At 38.5% G+C, this 26,649-nt stretch overlaps 1 protein-coding gene across 3 annotated transcripts in view; it reads left to right on the top strand.

Annotated features, from left to right (window-relative positions):
• Positions 1–20,783: 20,783 nt before the first annotated feature.
• Positions 20,784–26,649, top strand: part of SLC6A15 (solute carrier family 6 member 15) — a 44,344-nt gene continuing 38,478 nt past the window's right edge. Inside the window, exon 1 of one of the 3 annotated variants that reach the window (XM_032874160.1) lies at positions 20,784–21,090. The gene's annotated coding sequence lies outside the window, so the exon portion shown is untranslated. Of the gene's footprint in view, positions 21,129–21,693; positions 21,802–26,649 lie in introns of those variants that run through there. The other 2 variants (XM_032874158.1, XM_032874159.1) reach the window with 2 other exon arrangements.

The raw sequence follows: 26,649 nt of genomic DNA, 5'->3' as shown, positions 1-26,649 counted from the left end.
AGATTAGATATAAAGTTATTTACTACACTGGCATTCCAATATGTTGGTTTTTGTTTGTTTGTTTGGTAGCAGAGGAAAAAGTAGAGCTTTAGTTAACATAAGGATGAATTTTGCATAATTTAGTTTATATCCTTAAGCATATACACATGATGTATGTCCTTACAGGAAAAAACTGAAGTGGCAGCACCAATGAATGGGGAATCAAAATAAAACAGGCATGCAGAGGTCTGATTTCATCAAAGGGGAGAAGCTATTGAGTCTTTTCTTTCCATAAACTCACATAAGGTGTCTCCTCTCTGAAAGTGGTCCAAAGCCCAGCCTTTGATCTGTGTCTGTTGAAAAATCAAACTAATAATTTATCTAATGTAGCATCACAAGAGATATTTCTTTTTGAATAGTAAATAGCAAAATAGACTATAACTTTGAACTTCTATATTTGATCAATAATAATGAAGAGAAGCTCGTTAATAATTTTTCTATTATCTCTTGCTCTTTCTACATGCATTGGTGAAAGTGTTTTAATCTTTCTAGAAGAAATTTATAATTGGAAATGAAAGAATAATTAAAAAAATAAAATCCAAACACAATACAGGTAGCTTCCATTTTAATAGAAATTGACATTTATAGGGGGGAAAAAACCCTAGTACTTCCTGTTTATGTAGTCTTTGATTATTTACATCACACATTTTTATTACGGGCCCCCTGTGAATCCTGATTGCTCTATGTGCTTGAGATCTATCAGCTGCAAATATAAAGAATCTTACCTTCATGAGCTTAAAGAAAAACACAATAAACATAACAAAGAAATAATTGTACTTAACTAGAACACAATAAATGCTATGGAAAAAATAATTAAAACAGGGTAGAGAGATTTGAGAGTGCTACAGGCTGAGTGGTGGGATGAAATCTAAAAGAGGATGATCGAAGATAGCGGAACAGAGCTGGAGATGAGAACATTGGCTTGCAGATATTTGGAGTGAAAGTGTTCCAAGTAGAGGGAACAGCCACTGCAAAGTCCCTGCTAAGAATGCAACATGCCTAGGGTGTATGAGAACAGGAAGAAAGCCAACATGGCAGATCCCAAGTAAGCAAAGGGAGTGAACAAGAGAATTGCTCATAAGATCATGCAGTGTGTTCAGAGATGGAGAGCAGATCATGGAAGACCTAAAATTCCATTTTATCAGAATTTGACTCTACTCTGAATGAAATGGGGAGCCACTGCAGATTGTTAAGAATGGGAGAGACAGGCTAGAACTTATGTTTCAAAGTATTATTTTGGCCGCTATTAGAAATGAAGTGTAGAGGGACAGGGCAAGATTAGGTCAATCAGTTGGAAGGATATTGGAGTTGTATAGGTGAGAGATAGATGGTGGTTCACACCAGGAAGATGGAAGGCTAGAAGATAGAAGTAGCCAGTTTCTGGAAATATTTTGAAGCTTTATTACTATTTTAACTTGATTTAATTGGTTTAATTTTTTCTTGTATAAACATGGCAAGAGATCAAAGTCTAAAATGGTCATGTAATGCTAAAATATTCCTTCAAAATGTTGTGCATTTACTGTTTCTTTCAAGTGTATTTGCATTATCTCACATGCAGATGGTGAGTTGCTTGAGTGGATGATATAAATTTTAAGTATCACTCTGCCTTAACTGTACAAAGTACTCAGTAAATATTCTTGCATTAGGTTTCTTAAATGGAGCTTTGAGAAAGCTTTCTGAAAATTTCCAGTTTTGTATAGTTCTCTTGCTTATCAAGTCTTCTGTGATTACAAATGATTATGTGAGATCTAAGGATATGTTTTATGGCAATAGATATTCATTATTTTAATAAAATATTATGATTACAATGGTTAATTCACTTAGTCTTTTCATCAATTATAATATTCTTCTGGTGACAGAATTTAAAATTCTTGTATTCTTGGGGCACCTGGGTGGCTCAGTGGGTTAAAGCTTCTGCCTTCGGCTCAGGTCATGACCCCAGGGTCCTGGGATTGAGCCCCACATCGGGCTCTCTGCTCAGCAGGGAGCCTGCTCCCCACCCCCTCACCCCACCCCACCTGCCTGCCTCTCTGCCTACTTGTGATCTCTGTCTGTCAAATAAATGAAAAGTCTTTAAAAAAATTCTTTGGGCGCCTGGGTGGTTCAGTGGGTTAAGCCACTGCCTTCAGCTCAGGTCATGATCTCAGGGTCCAGGGATCGAGTCCGCATCCGGCTTTCTGCTCAGCAGGGAGCCTGCTTCCCTCTCTCTCTTACTCTCTGCCTGCCTCTCTGCCTACCTGTGATCTCTCTCTGTCAAATAAATAAATAAAATCTTTAAAAAAAAATCTTTGTATTCTTTTTTTTTTTTTAAAGATTTTATTTATTTATTTGACAGAGAGAGAGATCACAAGTAGGCAGGGAGGCAGGCAGAGAGAGGAGGAAGCAGGCTCTCCATAGAGCACAGAGCGGGATGCGGGGCTCGATTCGGGACGCTGAGATCATGACCTGAGCCGAAGGCAGAGGTTTTAACCCACTGAGCCCCAAATTTCTTTGGCGCCCCCACAGGCGCCCCACATTTCTTTGAATTCTTGACACAAATATGCAAACAAGAGAAATACACTACCAGTGAAAGGGAAGCATGAAAAAAAGAAAGAAAGAGTAAAATACTAGGTTAAGTCCAAATTTTCCCCATGAAAGACATGTATATTTATGTTAATGAGATATTCCTGGTAAAAGTTAATACAATATGCTTGGATATAGCTCTTTTCACAAAGATATGAAAATTAGTGCAATAAATGTAATTATCTTTGGTATTTATTGTTTTTAAAGTTATGTTATTCTTTAGCACAAAATGAAGAGGAAATGTCCAATAACCTCTATAATGTAAGCTACATAATAAGACAAATAATATAATATTGTTTTCAAAACTGACAACACATTGAAAATATGTATACTGTTTTTATAGGGCAATACACATTTTAACCTGGGTCTAGGAGAATACACGTTGTCCTAAAGGAAAAACAGTTCAACACAAAGTATAATTTGGATTTATAAGATGAAAATTAATTTAATTGTGTAAACCTCATTTTTCTTTTTTGTTATTTTGATCTAAAGCCCATAAAATTAGTGAAGGTAACAAATCTAGGAATTTGAAGAATACAGGGAGTTATACAGAAAATACATTCGACATAATATGTCTAATAGGGAAACAAAGCACCTTGCTTGCATTGTTGTGATAACACTTTACCTATATAAGCTCAACCTACATATACTTTTACATTCATGTTTAAATTTCAATGTGATTGAAACCAGAGTTTTTCTTGTTAAAAGAAAACACACACACAACATCAGTAACTATAAATGATAGATTGGAGATATTTAGGGCATGGGACAAAGTGATTAATGACAAGCTTTTGTAGAACTTCATGTAACACAAGTAGTTCAGTTTAAAAATACTTTTGAAGCATCTGCTCTTTCAAATTCTGAGTTCATTGGATAATTTTGTAATTTTTTTCTTCTAAAAAGTCACCTTTAGTAGCCTTCACAGAATGGATAAAACATTATGCAAATCACAAAGCTATTTTAGCAGCATTTTTATGTGGTAGGGGTGTGTGTGTGTATGTTTGTGTGTGTGTGTGAAGATTTGAAAGCAAAAAAAAAAAATTATTATGTAGTTATGTAGATAAAGAAGCTTTCCTTTTTGACTATTTTACTCTCTAGTGGGGAAATAATTCAAGTGGAGCCACATGGAGATGTTTCAAAATTCTTAATTCCCTCAGAAATAAGGCATATAAAGACTTGAAAATAAAATATGAAACATCCATTGATTCCAGTTTATCCTGAAAAGGATTTAATGCACATTTACACCTGGCAACAAGCCAATTCATAAAGTTTATATGATTTTTATATTACATTTATATGATCCTTTGTCTATAATAATACTTTCATTTAAAAACAGGTCAATTTAGTTGCAGGATGTGCACAGTTTTCAGGTAACCTTTCCTTATAACTTCTCATTTTCACTGAGAATGAAAATCATCCATAAGAGAAATCCTCAGAAATTTGGATCTGTACTTCTACTCTAATTGCTTAGAACATCTTTCATGCCTGCAGATATTTTTATATCTAAGACAGCCTGCAGTTCTGCTGGCAATATGAAACTTGTTTCACAATTTTTTCAGCAGCTGGTATGATAATGAGCCAGTTTTTATGTAAATTAGTAATCTTCCTAATCAATTTTTAACTACAAAATTAAAATTTTAAAAATTTTTGAGTAAATTTTTTAATGGTAAAACACTTCACCAAATCTATTTATTTAGCTTGTTTTTCATTCAGTCTCTAATTTTAATAAACATTTCTATGAAAGGGAAAAATTTTTTTCTGCCAGAACTCTAGGTTTTAAAGGTGTGATATATTAAAGGTACATTTTACCTTTTCTTTTAACTTAATATTATTATGAAATAATACATTTTTATTAATTAAAGATAGTGAGGTTAGCATAGTCTTGCATTACCACTTTCTTTATGTATTTATTTATCTATCTATTTATTTTTCTGTGAGTAAAGTGAAAGAAGTTTGTTAAGAGAAGGTACAGAAAGAGCTCTCAAGTATGAGAGGGGTCACACCAGAGTTGCCAAGGAGGGCCTTTAGGGTTGGTCTTTTATAGAAAGCCCCTAAGGAACTTAAATTCTTTTAACATCTCTACTGATAACACCTTCAATGGCTTACTTCCTTTTTAGGGTCTGGTTATTCTTTGTTGGTCACAGGTAATTATCATAAAGACACCCACCCCACATGACCCACCCCCCTGTCAAGGTTAAAGTGGTCTCATTTGTCCCCTTATCTCTGGTTTCCCCACACCTCCACATTTTGGGGATCTCTGTGAGCCTGATCACATCGCCCTTACCTATCTTCCCTACCTAGCCCTTCCTCATTCCTCTCCCTGGAACAGTAACCCTAACTGCCATTAGGGAATGGGGCAATGACAGCTCTGGTTGCTTCCTGCTGAAATGAGGTCGTGGGCTGTATGGCAGTTAGAATCTATGCAGGGGTTGGTCCAGGGGCTTGTGGTATGGCTCTGGAGGGTCATGATGGGCAGCAAATGGTACATGCATCAGCACATGCAAAAACATGAACATAAAACAAGTATTAGGCCCCAGATTATGATCACATCCCTTAGACAAAATCCCCAATTACCAATTTTGATAAATAGATCAGTGGATCTTTTGATCTTCTTTGATTGATCACAAATGTGCCCTATGGATTGGGACACCTTGCAGGAGTTAACTGTAATGTTAAAACAATACATGTGAGGAAATTGCTCACACCCTACATGGTGTAGCAATAGTAGACAGTCGATAGTGGCGCAGTTTTCAGGAAGTCCTTCTCTGACTTCATTTAGTTCTTGGCTGAATGCATCCAGTGCCTAGGACATATCATTTAGAGTCCTGCTGAGCAAGCACAGTGTTTTGCTTATTTTATATCACTGTCCTGTCATAAGTCCTGGAAGTCCCATAGTGAGCTTTGAGGCTGTTTTTACCAGGAGAGCTGTTGTATGCTTGGTGAAAACCTTTGTTTGCAATTGTATTGTCAGTAGAGGTGGCTTTTAGGATAAAAGACTATGAGGGATGAAACCATCAAGAGGCCCTTTTTGTTTGAAGTCCAGCTTTAACAATATCCTAATTACAAAGGATCACTGGCAAATGGGAGAAGACTTGCTTCAGGGAGAGTAAAGCAGGAGGATGGGCAGGCAGAGGGAGAAGGGGGCCTCCCTGCTGAGTGGGGAATCCAATGTGGGACTGGATTCGAAGGCAGAGGCTCAAGTGTCCCCAAATCGCGCCTTTAAAAACCAGAGTGTATTTCATGGAGATAATGGATGGCCCCGTTTCTTTATGACTAGATTGCGCTACCACTTTAAAAGCAGTATATTTATATCAATCATTTCTTTAGAAAGGCAATGTACTACAAAATAAAAATGCTAATTTTGATCCTGCAGCTAATTATTCTTATTAATTGCATGTGCCAACATTTTTCAAACCACAAACTAAGCAACTATTAAATGTATCCAGTTATTGACAAAGTACGAGTTTCTTTACTATTATCCCATGAAATGACCATTCCTTTGAGAATAAAGAGTAATACTACTCATGCACTTTTTGTTCTCTGACTGTATTTTTGTGCACATGGACCTACTTTCCCAGTTTAAGACCCTGGAGTATAGTAGTGTCCTTAGACATGAGGGGGAAAATGTACTGAAACTTTTCCACAGAACAGGGAATAAAGTTCATTGTTCTATTTATATTTTTGTTCTATTTATATTTTATCTAAACAGTATACATGTTTCTGTAAAACACAACTGGACTGGTTGTACCTTTGAATTCAGTTATTTCTAAAGTAATCAGAGATAACTTTTGACTCTAAAAATTCAAGGATACAGATTTATCGAAGGTTTGGGACACCTGGGTGGCTCAGTCAGTCAAGTGTCTGCCTTTGGCTCAGGTTGTGATTCCCAGGATCCTGGGATCCTGTACCACATTGGGCCCCTTGCTCTGCAGAGAGTCTGCTTCTCTCTCTGCCTGCTGCTCTCCCTAATTTTATGCAGTCTCTCTTTCTTGCTCTCTCTCTGGATAAATAAAATCTTAAAAAAATTAAAAAATGATCTAGGATTCAGTATCATAGGCCCTTCAAAAATGTACTGAGCATAATGTGAAAGACCAATATTCTAAATTCTCAGTTTTTACCATTTTATCAATTCATTACCATTTCATCAATTTAAATAATTAAATGAATTCCTAATATTCAAAGGTGAGAGATTTTAAAAGAGAGCATGGGTTTGACTGGTATTTTTGGTAGGTATTATTTTTTAAAATCTGCACTTGACTTGGTAAATTTGGGTATGGAATAATATATAGCTTGCTACAGATCAAAGTGTGTTAGAGTTCAAAACCAAAACAAATAAGTATTTTCTGAATGACACAATCATTTGTTTTTCCACATGTTCTCAATTTGAAGATCCAAATTTTGTCCAAAGCTAGTTTCTCAGTCTCTGAAATCTAGAATTTAGAAGACTGCCTGGAACAAGCTAGATTCTTTTTTTTTTTTCTTTTAAAGATTTTATTTATTTGAAACAGAGAGAGAGATCACAAGTATGCAGAGAGGCAGGCATAGAGAGAGAGAGGAGAAAGCAGGCTCCCCGCTGAGCAGAGAGCCGGACGCGGGCCTCGATCCCAAGACCCCGAGATCATGACCTGAGCCGAAGGCAGAGGCTTAACCCACTGAGCCACCCAGGCGCCCGATTCTTAATATATTTTTAACAATTAAATGAATGAAAAAGGTATCTTTCCTTGTCATTGTATTAACAATTTTCATTGATTTTCAGGTTTGTATATGTCATTTTGGTGTATAGAAAAGTGTATTTTTATCTTTTTTTCAGCTGTATTGATATCAGTTTGCCCGACAAACATAGATGCAAAAAGCCTCAACAAAATACTAGCAAACTGAATCCAATAGCATATTAAAAGGATCATATACCATAATCAACAGTGATTTATCCTTGGGATGTAAAAAAGTTTCAGCAAATGCAAATCAATAGAGGTGATAAACTACATTAAGAAAATGAAGGATAAAAATATCATATCATCATCTCAATAGATGCACAAAAAGCACTTGACGAAAATTCAACATTCATTCATGGCAAAAACTCTCAACAAATTAAGTATAGAAGGAATGTATCCCAGCATAATAAAGGCCATATATGGCAGACAAATAGCTAACATCATACTCAATGGTAAGAAGCTGAAAGCTTTTCCTCTAAGATCAGGAACAAGATAAAGATCCTTTCTCTTAGCACTTCCGTTCAATAGAGTACTGGAAATTCAGGTCTGAGCAATTAGACCAAAAAAAAAAAAAAAAAAGAAAGAAAAGAAAAGAAAAAGAAAAAAGGAAAGAAAAGACATCCAAATAGGAAAGGAATAAGTAGTCTTTATTTTTAAATGAAATGATCTTATATAAAGAAAATCCTGAAGATTCCTCCAAAAAGACTATTGAAATTAATAAATGAATTCAGTAAAGTTGTGGGATATAAAATTAACATACAAAAATCAGTTGTGTTTATATATGCTAAGAACAAACATTCCAAAAAAGAAATTAAGAAAACAATTCCATTTACAACAGCATCAAACAAAATGAAACAAGACAAAAACTTAAGAGTAAATTTAACCAAGGGATTGGACAATCTGTACAGTTGAAAACTATTGATGAAAGAAATTAAGAAGAATAAATAAATGAAAAGTTCTTCCATGATCATGGATTGGAACTGGAATTAATATAGTTAAATTATCAATACCACACATTCTTTTTCTTTTTTTTTTAGATTTTTATTTATTTATTTATTTATTTGATAGACAGAGATCACAGGTAGGCAGAGAGGCAAGCAGAAAGAGAGGAAGGGAAGCAGGCTGCCTGCTGAGCAGAGAGCCCAATGCAGGCCTCGATTCTAGGACCCTGAGGTCACGACCTGAGCTGAAGGCAGAGGCTTTAACCCACTGAGCCACCCAGGCACCCCCACACATTACATTCTTTAAGACAAATATATATATATTTTTTTAATTTATCAGAGAGATAAAGTACAGGCAGGCAGAGTGGGAGGCAGAAGCAGAGGGAGAAGCAGGCTCCCTGCGGATCAAGGAGCCCGATGTGGGACTTGATCCCAGGATGCTGGGATCATGACCTGAGCTGAAGGCAGATGCTTGGCTGACTGAGCCACCCAGGCATCCCTCTTTAAGACAAATTATTGTTACCTCCTCCTTGGTGCTTAAGAAAATTGATACAGAGTCCTGGTTTAAAAGCCACCCACCTCCCTACGTCAACTAATAGAAAGCCAACCTCAAAGTAAGTTAATAAATGCTTCATTTGTTGTCTTACTAAGGAATATAGCCCAGAGACAGTCAGACATGGCTCTGAAGAACTGCTCTGAAAATTGTTAGCTGTCCGGGATTGTAGACATAAAAAGGGAAAAGAAGTGTATGTACTTACAAAGAAGTTCCCCAAAGATTTGGGTGTCACACGGTACAATTCGTTCAGTTGTAAAAATTAAGGTTTACTGATTTCCACATAGACATGTGAGAGACCCAAGGGTCATCTTCATACGTTATGTTTCATCGTATCTGATCGTTCAAAGGCATTGCTTGCATGCCTCCACTGAACTGATTTTCCGGCTCTTCCTGTTTTCAATATCTCCTCGAGGTCACTTGAGCTGGTCACAGAAGGCTGACATCAGTCACCTACACAGTTTTACTGCACACCTGCAAACCTTTTTTGGAGAAAAAGAGGTCAATGTTCAGTAAGCCTGTAGGTCTTCGCCCAGGCACAATGATATATTCTTTCTCCAGCAAGACTGAATAGGAATGGAATGCTAACCAACTGCCTTCTTCATTATGCTGACTCAAGGGCTGGGTGAGACTGCACCTACAAATGGAAGGTCTTTAAAACATGCCATTGGGCAAGATTGGGATCTTCAGGGACTGCAAAGATGAGACAGCTGGATAGGGAAATATATAGTTTGAAACAAAAGAGAGAAATCTAGCTACAGAAGTTAGCTTAGATTACTTACATGCTTGGGTTGTATTAGATTATTATTGATAATATTCAGTCCTTTCCTTCACCTTATGGGAGAAATAGACTTCCCTGTCCCATTAAATGGAGCTTGACCAAGTGACTTGCTTTGGCAGTTAGAAAGTGGGAAGTTTTGATAGTGTGCCAGTTCTAATTCTGGCACTACGAGGCATCACGTTTTTATTGGACCTTTTTGGCACTCATGCCTTTTGCCATAAGAAAAACATGCCTTGGCAATTAATGGTCTGAAGTGTGTGAGAGACATGTGAAGAAGCCTTGAATGAAGCTTAGAACCCAGCGCTTGGGTGGCTCAGTAGGTTAGGTGACTCCCTTTAGCTCAGGTCTTAGTCCTAGAGTCCAGAGATCAAGTCCCATCTTGGGATCCTGGCTCCCTGGGGAGTCTGCATCTCCATCTGACCTCCTCCCCTCTCATGCTCTCATTCTCTCTCTCTCAAATAAATAAATAAAACCTTAAAAAAATAGTTTAGAACCAATAGATCCAAGTCAGTCTACATAAGGTAATTCCCAACCATCCCATCGATGTGTGATGAGGTTAATAATTGTATTTTTAAGCCACAGAGTTTGAGAATGATTTGTTTTTGCAGCATTATTGCAGCAATAAGTGACTTATTCAGTACTCCTCACTTATTTTTGAATTGTACTATCTTTCTTTTTTTTTTAAGATTTTATTTATTTATTTGACAGAGATCACAAGTAGGCAGAGAGGCAGGCCGAGAGAAAGGAAGGGAAGCAGGCTCCCTGCTGAGCAGAGAGCCCGATGCGGGGCTCGATTCCAGGACCCTGGGATCATGACCTGAGCCGAAGGCAGAGGCATTAACCCACTGAGCCACCCAGGCGCCCGAATTAATACTATCTTTCCATTGAATTGGCCCATTCCCTCTCACTTACTTCTGTTACATAAATAAACTATTATTTTGAATTATGACTATTTTCCTTCCTTTCATAATCAGAAATCGACAGATCTGTGCAGACAGGTGGGGAGGAGCTGTCAACTGGTGGTCCCTGGCATTATAAAATGCAGAGAGAATCTAAAGATGGGGGGGCGGAATTTAGTTAACGAATCTACCTGGCTGGGTGGGAAATACAATTTTCAAGTATTATTCACAAGAGAAGTATGGGCAAATAACTAAGAGATTACAACATGAGGGTAAGGGTGTGTGGAAATAATAGAAGAGAAAAAATTGCTGTTAGAGTTTTTATTAGACTATAGATTCTCTTCTGACTCACTCATGTTTTACACATAACCCCAAATCCTTATAGGCATAACATTAGACAAACCTATTATTAAATATGATTGCACACTGCTGTTTCTTGAAAGATATGCTATTATATCTCCCTTTACTTTTAAGTTCTGCAAATTAGTTTGGCTTGAGTCCAAAAGAGCACCAATACTTATGCATTATTTAATTTAAAAAGCCCTGAAATCAATTTTTTAATCCCTGGATATTGTTATTTTCAAAGGAAATATGATCTTCTTGGCTTTATTTCCAACAACAAAGGAAACTATTCTAAGAAATTATTTGACAGAACTTATAAATGTAATTGGACTATAGCATACCAGCTTAGAATTAAAATTACCCTCTGTTTATTACAGAGTAGTTTACAGGGTTTTTTTTAAATGTAAAAACCTAGAATATTTAAGCTCTGTTAAATTTAGAACTTTTTATTATAAGATACTTAGTACTGTAGCAGAACTACTGTGCTTCCTGGAAGCTATGTCTTCAAAAAACATTCTGCTTTCAGCTTCTTAGCCTTAACTCGATTGTCTTTTAAATTCTCTATTGTGGTGAAGCTCAATATCAATTTCCCGATTATTCAAGTTGTGGCCAATAGGAAGCCCTTACTCCCCATTCAGGAAACTGTATCTAACTAACTACAGAAACCTTTGGAATTGTTCTTTTCAGTATTTCTCAGAGATGTTCTTCCCTGTCCTGACATTGCGCTATCTCGGACCTTTAGCACTTCTTAAAACGCTGCAAACATGGGGCACCTGGGTGGCTCAGTCATTAAGCATCTGCCTTTGGCTCAGGTCATCCCAAGGTCCTGGGATCGAGCCCCGCATTGGGCTCCCTGCTGGGCAGGAAGCCTGCTTCTCCCTCTCCTGCTCCTCCTGCTTCTGTTCCCTCTCTCACCATCTCTCTCTGTCCAATAAATAAATAAAATCTTTAAAGAACAAAACAAAAAAAACCACTGCGACCATCACTGTGATGCTTGAATATGCTTAGCATTCAGAAAATGTTTACTGTAGAGAATGAATGAATAAATAATTATGTTTTCCATAAAAAACTCAAGATTTCCCATTTCTTTCTGTCCTTATGCCACAAATCTTTAGCACTATGATCAAGCAGATCACCAAGACATGACTTAATTATCTTTGCAGTCTTCTCTCTTAACTGTAGCAGACCCGTATTTCATTTCCCTCGCATGAATAAACTTCATTCTCACAACCATGTGCTTTTGCTAATACCATTCTTTTAATCTGAAGTATTTCCCCCTAAATTTCCTATCTGGAAAAGTCTCATTTTTCTTGCAAGTTTCATTTTAACTCTATTACATAATTAAGAATACAGACTTGGAAGTCAGATTCCTTTGGAAAATATTATTCACTTTCCTATAAAACTAAACATATATCTGCTACATGGCTCTGAAAGTTTATTCCTAGGAATTTACCCAAGAAAAGTGAGAATATATACCAATGAAAAGAAATATGAAAGAATATTTATAGCACTGTAGCCATAATAGCCCAAACTGGAAATAGCCCAGGTACCCATCAATAGGAGTTTCGATAAATTTATTGTGTATTTATATTCATACAAAAGAATACTACTCAGTGATAAAAAGGAATGAAGTACTTCTATAACATGGATGAATTTTAAAGTATTATTCTGAATGAAGGAAGACTTAATAAGATAGACTACTGTATGATTTAATTTATATGAAGCTTTAGAGAAGTGAAAACTGAGCTAACTGTAGTTGTTGAATGTCATATGAGTAAAAAATAAATGCTCATTGTAGCAGCTGTAGTTCTTGGGTAGTTAGTTGTACAGCAAGGTTGACTAACACACGCATAGCTAGGAAACATATTTTTAAAGTTTAATACGATATTATGCCCAATTCTAGGTTTGACATTTGGTCGAGATAAAGAATAGGCTCTGAAAAAAAAAAATTTTTTTTCCAAAATGACTAAAAAGGAAGAAGAAAACCTAAATAGGCAGATTTTTTAGAAGCTTTTGGAAAAAACATGAATTACCTCTGCAAGATTACTAGGCCCAGATGGTTTTACAAGCTAATTCATTTCAATCTTTAAAGAAGAGATACTTCCAAGAAGATATATACACACTATTCAACAGTTTGGTAAAACAAAATCTTCTCATTTCATTTTGTAAAGCCAGCACAGCCACAATAACACTGAAGATCTCTCTCTCTCTCTCTCTCTCTCTCTCACACACACACACACACACACACACCTCGTTAATGGCAGAGGTGTTAGATTGTAGATTGCCTGTTGTCAGTCTGACACCTTCATTTCTTCCCTCTAAGGGGTGCACTGTGCTTCTAAGAATCCCCTTCTTCGAAGACTCTGAGGGTTCGCCGATAAAAGGAACACATGGGTAATTTGGAAAACAGAAGTGAAGTGGAAGTCACCACTCTCACGAGGTCACGGGGCCAGACACAGTGGCCTCTTGGAATTCCTTGTGATCTTGGATATCTCCAGCTACATAGCTTCAGGCTGAATTGTTGGTGAATGTTCCTCTGATTCTCTGGCTATAGTGATCTAGACCTTCACTGCCCTGCCCCAATTCCTTCCACATTGTTAAACTTCCATTTCCTATATTAAATTCTTATTCTTGTACATTCATAACAGCTCTGCTCTGCTGACCAAAACAAGACTAATAAAAATGTTCATACCAGAGTGGATCTAAGGGAACAGAACCTTAAGGAAGGGAGTCTGGAATTTGTTCATGTTTAAAAAGGTTCCATGAGGGGCACCTGGGTGGCTCAGTGGGCTAAAGCCTCTGCCTTCGGCTCAGGTCATGATCCCAGAGTCCTAGGATTGAGCCCCTGCATTGGGCTCTCTGCTCTGCAGGGAGCCTGCTCCTCCCCTCTCTCTCTGCCTGCCTCTGCCTAGTTGTGATCTCTGTCAAATAAATAAATAAAAATCTTAAAAAAAAAAAAATAGGCTCCATGAAACCCTTGCAACTGGTAAAAGAGTTTCTGATGGTCTCTCTAATATTAGGAAAGAGACTAGAGAACAGTGATAAAACTGAGTCTGAGAACTCTAAGAAGTAGGAACTCAAGCTGTAGGGGTTATACATTTATGATATTTGGTTTGATCTAGATTTCAATTGTTTTTTCCTCCTTACTTAGTTGCCCATGAATGATGTATCCCCTTTCTCACTAGAAGCTTTCCCCCTTTATCTCTCATTCTCTTCTAGTGAGTAATTTTGCCTGTGTTTGTTTTGCGATTCCTCATACAACAGATATTGTCATAATCATTTTATTATTTTTAAAAAGTTGTCATTGGAAGGCTCAGACAATTCTTTCCAGAAGACTGTTACGATGCAACTTTATTTACTTACTCTTCCTGCAACTTGGGAAAGAGGTATTGTGGGGGAAGTCTGGGGTTACCCATCAACCTCTCTGTGGTGGTGGAGGGTGGGTGGCCCATATGTCAGACCCTGGCTGGCTCACCAATTGTTGGTTTGAAACCTTAGGAGCTCCCCAGGTGAAATCTGAAACTAGGCCCCATACACAGAGGGCAAGGATAGACTCAAGAAAGAGACAACCCTTCCAGACTGGTAGGTGGAATGTGTAATAAGCAAGGAAATGTACCTACGAGGTTTGTTTTAGGCTGCTTCAAGACGAGTAAATCTCTGCACTTGCTCACCAGAATCTTACAAGTTTCTATAGAGTCTTAGGGGGTTCAGTCACGTTTATGGTCCAAATGGTCTCAACAACACATACTCTCTCAAGGTTGTTTTCTTGAAATGTCTCCAGTTATGGAAACAGTAGGAAGAACATACATTGCAAGGAAAGGGTTGGGAGTAAGGAGTCTCTGATTATCTATCAGCAGGCATATCCTCTTGATGACCTCTTCCAACATCCAGTTTCTAAAATCCAATGTACTTATAGTGCCTGTAGAAGGTCTATTCATATGATGCATTGTAGGGGTTCTTCCACTGGCCCATATTTTTAGCTGCTTATAATGTTTTTTCATTCATGCCCCTTTTCTGTTAATAGTGTCTTCTTTCATTGGGAGAAGTTTCTTCTACTCAGTGTGATCATTATGAAACTATGAATCTCATTTCCAGAGCTATGTTACTTGGTTCAGATATAAAAACGTGACCCAGAGTAGCCAAACAAAAACAAACAAAACACACAGTTTTTAAAAAATCTAGTTGGAGAGGCACCTGGGTGGCTCAGTGGGTTAAAGCCTCTGCCTTCGGCTCAGGTCATGATCCCAGGGTCCTGGGATCAAGCCCCACATTGGGCTCTCTGCTCAGCAGGGAGCCTGCCTCTGCCCCCCACCCCTCTGCCTACTTGTGATCTCTGTCAAGTAAATTAAAAAAAAAAATTTTAAAAATCTGGTTGGAGTAGGATTATATAACCATGTGGACATCAAAGTTTATGCTACATATTGAAGATTTAAAATTCATAATTAATGAGCTTTATCTAATAAATAAAACATATACACTCTTTTGAGTTCAACATAAATGATTTTTTAAAAAATGAACAAATACTGGACCACAAAAGATCTCAAAATTTCCAAAGGAATTCGTATTACAAAGATCAAGTTATCTCACTACAATGTCAACATAAAAGATCAACAGTAAAAATAAAATGAAAAAATGTGCTTATAAATTATGTAACTAAGAATTGAAATTATTTAAAAGGATCACTTAATTAATTTATAGTTTACAACTAATGCTGTACTCAGGGAGAAAATTATAATGTTGAAGGAATATAATAACAGTTGTTCAAATCCAAAAGGTAGAAAAGATAACTAGAAGAAATGTATAAATAACATGAGAAAAGAAACTCACAAAAAAGCAAAAATACATTACTAACAATATCAAAAGTTGATCCTTTGGACAGACTAATAGACAAATATTTAGCAAGACTGATAGAACAGAGAGAGATGAGGTCAAAATAAGCAGCATTATCTACAAGTGCGTGTTTCTACAAGCGTAGTCTAGGATTTAAAATAAAAAAGTACTAACAAATTTATTGCAACACTCTAAAAAATTAGATGAAATGAACAATTTTTAAAAAAGGATTATCAAAATTTACTCAATTAAAAATAGTTAAATAGACCAATAGAAAAATTCAATTCATAATAAAAAATTCATAAGTAAAATAATAATATATTCAATTATTAAAGTATCTCTATGTAACATCTTCTTCCTACTTTCCTCAGTTTCCCAGGCAAGTAATGAACAATTTTTATCTTATGTAAGAGTACTTGAGAGAGGGGCGCCTGGGTGGCTTAGTGGGTTAAGCCTCTCTCTTCGGCTCGGGTCATGATCTCAGGGTCCTGGGATCAAGCCCTACATCAGGCTCCCTGCTCAGCTGGGGAGCCTGCTTCCCTCTCCCTCTACCTGCCTCTCTGCCTACTTGTGATTTCTCTCTCTCTCTCTGTCAAATAAATAAATAAATAAAATACTTTAAAAAAATAAGAGTATTTGAGAGAGTGTGAACTTTGGATCTCATTTTACAATGTTAGAATTGCCCTGATTTAAAAAAAAAAAAATCATAAGGGGAACATAAACAAAAACCAAATAATTTCATTTTTGTATATAGAAAAAAACTTTAAATGAAATATGGAAAAGTTAGATCCATCAATTTAAATAAAAAATAATAGTATATCATAGTAAGGTAGGATTTATTTCAGGAATAAAAGTATATGTGAACACCAACAAAATGATGACTGTAAATTTTATAAAAGAAATTAAAGTTTTTAAACTTACCTTTATAGTGTAAGGCAAGTGTAAGGCAAGAATTTGCTGTATCTGGGTCTCCTCTGTTCCTCAGACATGTCCTGTAAACTCCTGTTAGGGTCTTTTACTGACTTTTCTACTTGGAACATCTGCAAGTCTAACTTTTCAAAGTGCTTTAAGTCACTGTTCCAATAAAATCTCAGAGGCTTATCCTGACAACTCAATTTAAAATTGAAGTGTACCTTCCTTCCCTTGAATCTTCTAAACCCCTTAGCCTACTTTATCTTTTTTTAAAATTTTATAGCACTTAGCTCTTTTAAACATATTGTATGATTTACTTACTTTTACTATAAATTTTTGTCTTCCCTTTCCCACTCCACTGGTTTATAAATTCGACAAGGGTAGGAATATTTGTCTATTTTGTTCACTGATATATTTCAAGGCACCTAGGACTGTGCTTGTTATACAATAAGTACCCAATAAATATTTGTTGAAAGAATTCATGATTTAAAAACTTAGTAAATTAGTAATGAAATTTCTTTAGTATCAGAAATAGCATATACCAAAAACACACTTTAATATGAAGAACAGTTTTCAGTTACCACACATTTTTCAGCTAAACCAGTGGATGGAATATTGAAATATTTTTTTACTGCTGGAAAAATAGCTGTGCCTTAGTCCCCAAGTGCCTCCTTTCTGCTACTTTATTCACTCTGGCTCCCTTCCTAGGATGCTGGTCCTCTCTATGCTCAATTTCCTTTGGTCAGTACAATTACAGTTATTAGTTACAGAAAATTGAATATTTTTAACATCACCATTATTTAAATCAAACATGAAAGAAAACATAGATTGAAATCACCTAAGAGAGTATGAAGAGGAAAAAAAAAAAAAAAGTCCTAAGGACCAAGGACAGAGCCCCAAAGCCATTAACATTTAGAAAGAGAAAAATAAAAGAAGATGTATAGAGTTACTACAGATGTCGGAGAAAACCTGTAAGCATTTTATTTTCACAAAAATCAAAGAAAAAGAACCTTGAATTTGTCCTGTTTTCCTCAAATAATAGTTGAAACTGTTGAAACAACATTATGAATTTAAACCATACCAATTGATTTGATTGCTTTGACATTTGTGAATTCAGTTAACCCATCCTCTACCTATAGAGAGATCAAATAATAAAGTTATTTGCCTTGCTTCTACCTCTCACCCCTTGATAAATCAAGAAGATATAGGTTGAATATGATATTCACTAGGTATTTTGGGTTTGTACAGTCTTTGGTGTCATAAACATTTTGAAACTGTATATCAAATAACCTTTAGTATGGAGAATAATATAATAAAATATTTATCAGAAAAAAAAATTTCCACAATATACTACATGTCTAACAAATAGGAGAATGAATTAACATAATCTCATGGTGTGAATTGATTTAAACATTTTCCTTTAGTACTGTGACTTTTAAATCTTTTTTTTTTTTTTTTGGTGCATTTTTGCATTGCTTTTCTGAACTCTGGTGCTATATTTTTGGGAATTTTTGCATAATGTTGTCATTTTGAGGGATTAGGTGCTTAAAAGTACATATCAAATTCAGAAAGTGATTTAGATAGAGGTAGGTATTTATTTACAGTATCTAACAGATGCCTCCTTACTATAAACACAACTACAGTTTCATCTTTTTCTGCAATATGTGACTAATAACTGTAATTATTGTATAGAGTTGGTATAAGAACTAGGAAAAATAAGGCATTTAAATTATTCTACACATTGCCAAGGCACATACCTAACTTTGAATCAATACTTGCTAATATTAAATACAGTGTGGCCAAAAAGACGAGCCTTCCTTTACTTGTAGGTTGAAATCGTCTAAGTCCTACACTTTCCCTTCTGCTACACCAGCACCATGTGATCATTTTCCCTGTGTGACAAAGAAAGCACTCAATAATTGTTGGCTGAAAGATATTAGCGATGGGACATTAGATTGAAAGGTCTTTATTGTTAAAATTAAAAATAGATACTTTTACCTCTATGACTAGAGTTTCTAGGTTCTCCTTTTTGGATCTTCCCATGTGCCCCACCCCCCAACTCCCCTTCTTATTTCCGAAGGTGACTAGCCCTTGTGTTAGTTCTACATTTTCTTCCTGTTAAAATTTATACATTCACTATAGATTTACAAGATAGCATTAAAAAACATGAATTCTGGGGCACCTGGGTGGCTCAGCCAGTTAAGCATCTTCTTTGGGCTCAGGTCATGATCCTGGGGCCCTGGGATGGAGCCCTGCATCAGGAATCTCCCCTCAGAGGGGAGTCTGCTTCTCCATCTGTGTGCTCTTTCTCTCTCAAATAGATAAAATCTTCAAAAATATAAAAATAAAATAAAAAACATGAACTCTGAAGTGAGGCAGATCTGGGTTAAAAATCTCCATTCTGTCATGAACCAGCTACACAGCTTTTTGCAAAATTTTTTGAGTATCACCTATATCTAATCCCTAAAATCACTTCATTAATTAATTGAGATTAAATGAGTATTTTAAAGCTCTAGGTACTTAGTGGGAAACTCAATAGCTGTTTTTTCTTATTTCTTCTCATTGGCTTCAAGACATGAATTAGTATTAGTCATTTTTGAGGGTATCACTCCATAAATATTCTGTGACTTGTAGCTTTGTACATGTATTTGAGGTAGATGTCAAATGTCAGTGAACGAGTGTGAGGAGGGAATACTTGTAGGCAAGTAGGCCTTCTTCGTACTGCTATAAACCATTCTTGTGTGCATACAGAAAACTTTGTTTCCCACAGATAAACCTAATCCTGATTATGGAAGACATAGTTTTATTTATTTTCTTAAATTCTTCTCAGTTGTTATTGGTATTATTTCTACTGTATATCACTTTCAGTACGTAAAAAATGATATATTTCAAACATAAATATTTGCCTGTCACCAGTATGTGAGGTAAAAAAAACAAATTATACACAATGTTCTGTAAGAGGTTTACTGTAACTGTTCCTCCCCCCGCCCCCCAATCTGTCAGAGTATTTATTTACTCATGGCAAGGGAGGGGCATCCAGGGAATCAAATCTCATTTAATTAAAAAAAAAAATATATATATATATATATATATTTTTTTTAAGGTGAGATTGGAAGAGACTGAGAAAAACTCTCTTGGCTGCGTTAAAAGCTAAGGATTAGTTGCAATGTTCTGACCTGAAATTTAGGTCTTGTGATTTCTTTCCAGGAGATTTTTCACTGCATGAAAAACCTGTCTGCAATGGCCTTGTTATTTAATTCAATCTTAATTGGATACAAACCGTCAAAATCTGAGGGATTGTTGGAGGGACTAAAAGTGCACGGAGCTATTTTTTAATGGTAACATTAATCGTCTGGAAGTGAAAAATGTCCTTCATCAAATCCCTGAACCTTTCCGCTATACTTTGTTTTAGACTTATTGTGCATTTCTTTTGAATTTCGAAAAGACTTAAAGTTTCAAGGACATAAAATCTAATCTCTAGAGCACATGCCTTGTTTAGGGGAAGATTCAGCCATTTTCAAAAGAAGGCTTAGCTTTGTGTTCAGTGATGTAGATGTTAGGGATTCTTCACGTGGCTTAATTATGGGCATATCTCGATTGCTACAAGAATTTGTGTTGCACTGAGACCCCTTGGGGAGGAGTCCGACACTAAGGGACCCGCATAGGGTGAGGGCCAGCTCCCTAAAGCAGCTTTTCTTAACCCGGCCAGAATCCCTGAACGCTCTCAGGCCAACGTTCGGCAGAGAAGCAAATGCCCAGATGGCTTTTCTTTTGCAAGAGATGTAAATGGCCGGCTTGAGAGACAGCTAGGGAAAAGGGTTCTTTGGGTCACCCACCCACTTCTTGTCCCGTCACGGACTCTCGGAGAATATTAGGGGGTGCGAGGCAGGACCGTTTTGTTATCCTCGCCGAGACAAAGGCGCCGGGTGGGCAACTGGTGCCTGTCCTCTGCGTTGGGTGGGTTCAAGGAGGCTGGGGTGTCAGGGGTAGCCGTTTGGCTTTTGCTTCGGAGCGGACTTGGCCGGTCCACACCGCCCCGGCGGGCCCATCCCGGAGCGCTGGGAGGACGCGGCTGGGCAGCCGCAGCGGCCTCTGCGTCAAGGAGCGGTGGGGCGGGGAGGTGCGGCGCCCAGCCGGGCGACCTGGCTCCCTTCCCCCGCGGCGCCCGCAGCCTCCCCCTCTCCCCCGCAGCGGGTCCGCGGCCGCAGCGCGGGCGGGCCGGGCACGTGGGCGCCTCCGTCACACCCTCGCTCACACCCTCACACACACCCGCGCGCACGCACCCGCGCGCCTGGATCTCGTGCTCTTTCCCTGGCCGACACACAGGCGCTCAGGAGTCCCTCGCAGGCAGCCCGCAGGGCAGCGACCCCCTCTGCCCAGCCCCAGGGCCCGCCCTTGGCAAGCAGCTGCTTCTCTCTGAACAGCTCCTCCGCGGCCTGCGTCGCAGCCACCTTTGGCCACTGCTGCTACTGTTGGGACGTGGAAGAACCAAGAGGTGCCCGGTGGGGACACGCGAACGGTACTGACACGCTCCTGCTGCTAAGGGCAAGGTTTTAGGTAGGGCGGGGCTCACCGTTAGCCACCCTGGAGCCGGGGGACGGGAACGCGAGCGGACTTGATGCATGCATCCCGGGAAGGACTCAGGCTGGGTCCTGGGATGAGGGGAGGGGGGCAGCTCCGAAGCTTTTGAGGGTGAACTTGGGCTGGGCGGGCGACCCTCCAGGCTGGGTCCTGCACCTGTGCACAATGGGGGGGGGGGAGGTGGCGAGTAGGGGGAAGCACATGGGTCGAAACGTGCCGCCATCCTTCCTTCTCGTCGTGGAACTCGCCTACAGCATCCCCGAGAGACTAGTCATTTCCAAGTCAAGTCAGGGCTGGTTGGACGGGTGGGGTCCGACTGGGGCAAGTCCGAGAGGAAAGTTGGTAGGGTCGGGACGGAGCGAGGCGTTTCCGAGGTTCTAGGGGAGTTGGAAGCCGATCCCCCGCGCCGGTGGGCGGTGGGGCGGGGAGAGGAGCCAGTCTCATTCCTCATTCGCTTCTCGTCGCTTTTGCCACTGCCGAGGGCGATTACCGGAGGCTGTGTGTTTTCACGTGACCCCCGTTCCCTTTTGCCCGAGGAACCCTGCGATAAAAGGTCCGTAAGTGGGCCTTTCCGCGCACGAGGCACGTGGCTACTGAGGAAAGCACAACCTGTGTGTTCCTGCGCCTCCAGGAATTTGAGAGTGTGCCGGTGAGATGGTGATGCTGGGGATTTTAAGGAGAGGATGGGAGGAATGGGAAACTCAGATCGTTTTCTGCACCATTCACTCAGCTTGTCTGTGCGTGGCCTGGGCAGAGGATGATTCTGGATAAAGGGAGAGGCTCCCAAATCCTAACACGCAGGCATCCCAGCCTTATAAATACGAACGAATCGAAACGCCCGGCTGAGACATCCCGGGGACAGGTGTGACCCACCCAGTCGCAGAGGCCGCGGGAGCGGGAATTCTTTTCGGTTAAGACAAGGAGTGGCGTTGGCCGCGCGTTGGAGAGGGACGCCCCTAGGCTCGCGCTCTCTCGTGTCTCGCTCTCTTCCCTCTTTCCGTCTTCTTCCTTCCAAGGGAAAGGCTGGAGTAAGACGGGGCGGGGTCCGCACTCGGGCGCGGCGACGTCAGCAGTGTTTGGGTGCTTATGCAAATGAGGCTGCGTCCGTTTCTCCCCGTCTGGCCGTGCTCTTCCAGGTCTTAAAGGTAGACGCAGCCTTACTCGGTCGGCACCATTTGTGTGGTTCACTACCCAGAAACACGGGAGGACTGAAGAATATGCACTGGGTTTAAGCGCCTCATCACCTAGTTTTTAAAGCTGTTTTATACCCGTCATGGCCTGGTGGCTTTCCCGGGATACCGAGAGCTATGTGTTTGCTTGTATTGAAGTATTCTCTGACTAAGCAACCTCATAGAGCATCTTACCCCACCCAGCTTTATGTCCGCAAGAACGGTGCTGAGATACAAACCTCCTTACTTCTTTGGCGCCTAGGTTTGACTTGTGTAATAGGTTCTTAATAAGTACTTGATGACGGACTGAATTGTCCTTGAAGAGTTTTTATCTGATTAAATTCGGAGTATTCGACGATGAGAATCATATTTTTATTTTTGTGTGCGTACCCTCTGTATCCACATGATCAATGATCCACGTTGATTTATGGGAGTAAAATATATTACTGAATTCATTGACCATTTTCCGCCAAGCAAAACACTTTAATGCGTTCTTTTTTACGGGAAAGCAGGAATTAACACTATTTTGAAAGGACGATAATCTCTGTTGACTTTTTTTTTTTTTTCTGATTGCATGCGGTATTCTTGATTCAAGAATTATTTTATACTCCTAATATATGCTAACTCAAGATATAATATTTTAATTGCATCAAGAAAGATATTTATACATGTTTCTAGAAAGTAATTGCTCTGCATCCAAATAACAACGTAAATAAGAAGTACTTTCTTGCTCTGTTCAAGCTGCTGTAGCAAAATACCATAAATTGGGTGCTTTATAAATAACAGAAAATTTATTTCTCAGTATTTTGGAGGCTGAGAAATTCAAGGACAAGAAGATTTGTTGTCTGGTGAAAGCCTCCTTCCTGATTCTTAGATGGTGACTTTCACTGTGTCCTCACATGTTGGAAGGGGCTAGTTAGCTTTCTGGGGTTACTGTTATTACTCCAGAAGGCCCCATCTCCTAATACCATCTGAGGGTTCGAATTTTAACATATGAATTTGGAGTGGAGGTCACAAACATTCAAGCCATAGCAAATAGTAGAAGAATTTAATTGGCTAATAGCTATTTGAGATACCAGTAATCAAATGAAATGCCTTACTTGTCAGTTATTAACTTAATAAGTTAGAATAATTACTAAAACCTAAACTATTTTTTTTAAGATTTTATTTATTTGATAGAGATTACAAGTAGTCAGAGAGGCAGGCAGGGAGAGAGGAGGAAGCAGGCTCTCCACTGAGCAGAGAGCTGATGCGGGACTCCATCCCAGGACCCTGAAATCATGACCTGAGCCGAAGGCAGAGGCTTTAACCCACTGAGCCACCCAGGCACCCCACTCTATGTTTATAATCATTAATTTACTCAGTGATCAGAGTTCAGATTTTGCTGTGTGCATGTTAGAAAATATGCTCTCCTGTCATAAAATAAAGCTGGTGTATGAATAGGTAAGAAATTTGCATTCTTTTGAACTCTGGGGTTATTACCCAGGTAGTAAAAACATCATTGACTTAGAATGATAGACCTGAAAGAGACCTTGCTGGTCATTAAAAGCTCTGAAAATTTTACTTCTCAATTTACTTCTCAATTTCTTTTGGATACTGTGTGACTGTTATTACATACATAGGCATGATAGGATATGTTAATATATTCTATGCAGAGTAATTTTTTAAAAGATTTTATTTATTTGAGAGAGAGAGATAGAATGAGTGGAGAGTGGGGAGAGGGAGAAGCAGGATTCCCACTGAGCAGGGACTGGATATCAGGACCCCACGATCATGACCTGAGTCAAGGGCAGACCTTTAAACAACTGAGGCACCCAGGTGCCCCTATGCAGAGTAATATTAAAATAGTTTCTGAACAAAATTCCATGGGCATAGTCTGATGCACGAAAACATTTCAAGTTACATGGCAGAAGGAACCTTTATATTTTTTTCCAATTTCCCTTATAACTTAAAATAAGTCCTAACTACTCTTCTGAATGTATTAAGTAAGATTTTTATGAATTTATCTACTTAAATATTTACGTTGACCAATTATGATTTTCTCATATTTCTCTGTCAATAACAAGCCCTAGACACTGGGCTACAAGACAGTTTTATTTTTATTTTTTTTAAAGATTTTATTTATTTATTTGACAGAGAGAGATCACAAGTAGGCAGAGAGGCAGGCAGAGAGAGAGGAAGGGAAGCAGGCTCCCTGCTGAGCAGAGAGCCCGATGTGCTTCTCGATCCCAGGACCCTGAGATCATGACCCGAGTCGAAGGCAGCGGCTTAACCCACTGAGCCACCCAGGCGTCCTACAAGACAGTTTTAAATGCACAATGTCACTTGATATAGAAGACTGTTTTCAGTCTTGAAGGTCACTTTATTTCCTTGTGATTAATGCACTAAGGTATCCTTTCACATAGGATTCATTGATGTTATCTTTAAATCAAATGCTTATACTGGGACCCTTTTCACGTATCAGATTGGCAAAGATCAAAACATTACTCACTATATTGAAGAGGACAGAGGGAAACAGGCACTCTCATATATGGCTTGTTGTAGTACAAGTTGGGACAACATTTATAAAGGGCCACTTGGCAGTATTTACCAAAATTCTAGAAGCATATAACCTTTGATCAGGTAGTTCCACTTCTAGGAATTTATTCTACAGATATGCAAATGCCAGATATACAGAGTCAAGTTGCTTGGACTAATTGAGGCAGATTATCAGAAATGACCTAAATATATATTCATACCATGGTCTATCATACAATTAAGACAAAACAGAACAAACAGAAAACAAAACAAAAACCAAACAATTATATTGAGAGCGAAAGCTTTTGAAGGCTTTTGAAGTGAAAAACCAAGATGCAGAATTATGCATGTAGTGACAGTTGTTTAAAATGAAACAGGTTGGGTGGGTGGGGCAAAAACACACAGCACGGTGGGGAGAAAACACATAAGAGCTTGAATTTACATACACCAATTCCATTGGAGGACTTTGGTGACTTACAGGGAAGTAGGGGTGGGACTGATATGCTGAGGGACAGAGTGGAAAGATACTTTTCACTCTATGCCTTTTAATACTCTATTACTGTACTATTTATTCAAAGTATACATTAAAATATATTCTAAAGTGAAGACAATATCCTTGGGAGCACTATCCTTGTGAAGCAAATATCCTTGGGAGTATCCAGGCATCAGATGCTGTGCAATGAGTAAGGTATAAAAGTCAATGGGTATTTTGGCTCCAAGATTTCCATTGTTCCTGAATTTACAAGAAAGCTTCTGCTTTCAACAATCTTAGTAATAAAATTATATTAGTGCAGCAGATGAGATATACTGGATTCACTAAATTTAGCCAGTTTTACCAGCATAAAACTACAATAAATTTTTTAGTGAGTTGACTGGGGTTTTAAAAAAAATTCTATTTTGGGATGGCTATAGATTCACATGTAGTCGTTAAAAAATAACACAGGGGTGGGGCACCTGGGTGGCTCAGTGGGTTAAGCCTCTGCCTTCAGCTCAGGTCATGATCTCAGGGTCCTGGGATCGAGCCCCACATCGGGCTCTCTGCTCAGTGGCGAGCCTGCTTCCCCCCTCCCCATCTCTCTGCCTCTCTGCCTACTTGTGATCTTTGTCAAGTAAATAAATAAAATCTTAAAAAAAAAAAAAAAGAAAGAAAGAAAGAATACAGGGAGCTTTTGTGCGCTTGTCATCACACGGTTTCCTGAAAATGTAACATCTTGCAAAACTGTATGACAGCCTCATAATCAGAGTATTGACGTTGATAAAGTCAAGTTACAGAAGAGTTCCTGTATCACTGTAAGGATCCCTTTGTTGCCCTTTAGAACCATAACCATGTCACTCTGCTCTTCATACTTATTATTTTGCATTTCAAGAATGTTACCAAAATGGAATCATATAGTATGCAACATTTTGTAATTGGCTTTTTCCACTCAGCATAATTGTCTACAAATTCATCCAAGTTAGTTGGTATATCAGTAGTATGTTTATTTTTATTTTGAGTACTACTCCGTGGTATGGATTTACCAAAGTTGGTTTAACTGTTCACCCACTAAATGACATCTGGGTCATTTCCAGTTTAGGGTTATTATGAATAAAGCTGCTATGGATACTCATTTTCAGGTTTTATGGAACATAAATTCTCATTTCTCCAGGATAAATGCCCAGGAGTATAATTGCTGGGTTATATGGTAGATGGATGTTTAGTTTTCCAGATTACTGTACCTTTTTGCATTATCACCAGCAATGTGTGAATAATCAAGTTTCTCTCTGTCCTTGCCAGAATTTTGTTGTCACTATGTTTTAACCACTTTGAGAGG

Source organism: Lontra canadensis, unplaced genomic scaffold, assembly GCF_010015895.1.
Source record: "Lontra canadensis isolate GAN:19392208 unplaced genomic scaffold, GSC_riverotter_1.0 scaffold52, whole genome shotgun sequence".
In the NCBI taxonomy this organism is placed as follows: Eukaryota; Metazoa; Chordata; class Mammalia; order Carnivora; family Mustelidae; genus Lontra; species Lontra canadensis.
This window is presented reverse-complemented; position numbering and strand designations above follow the sequence as displayed.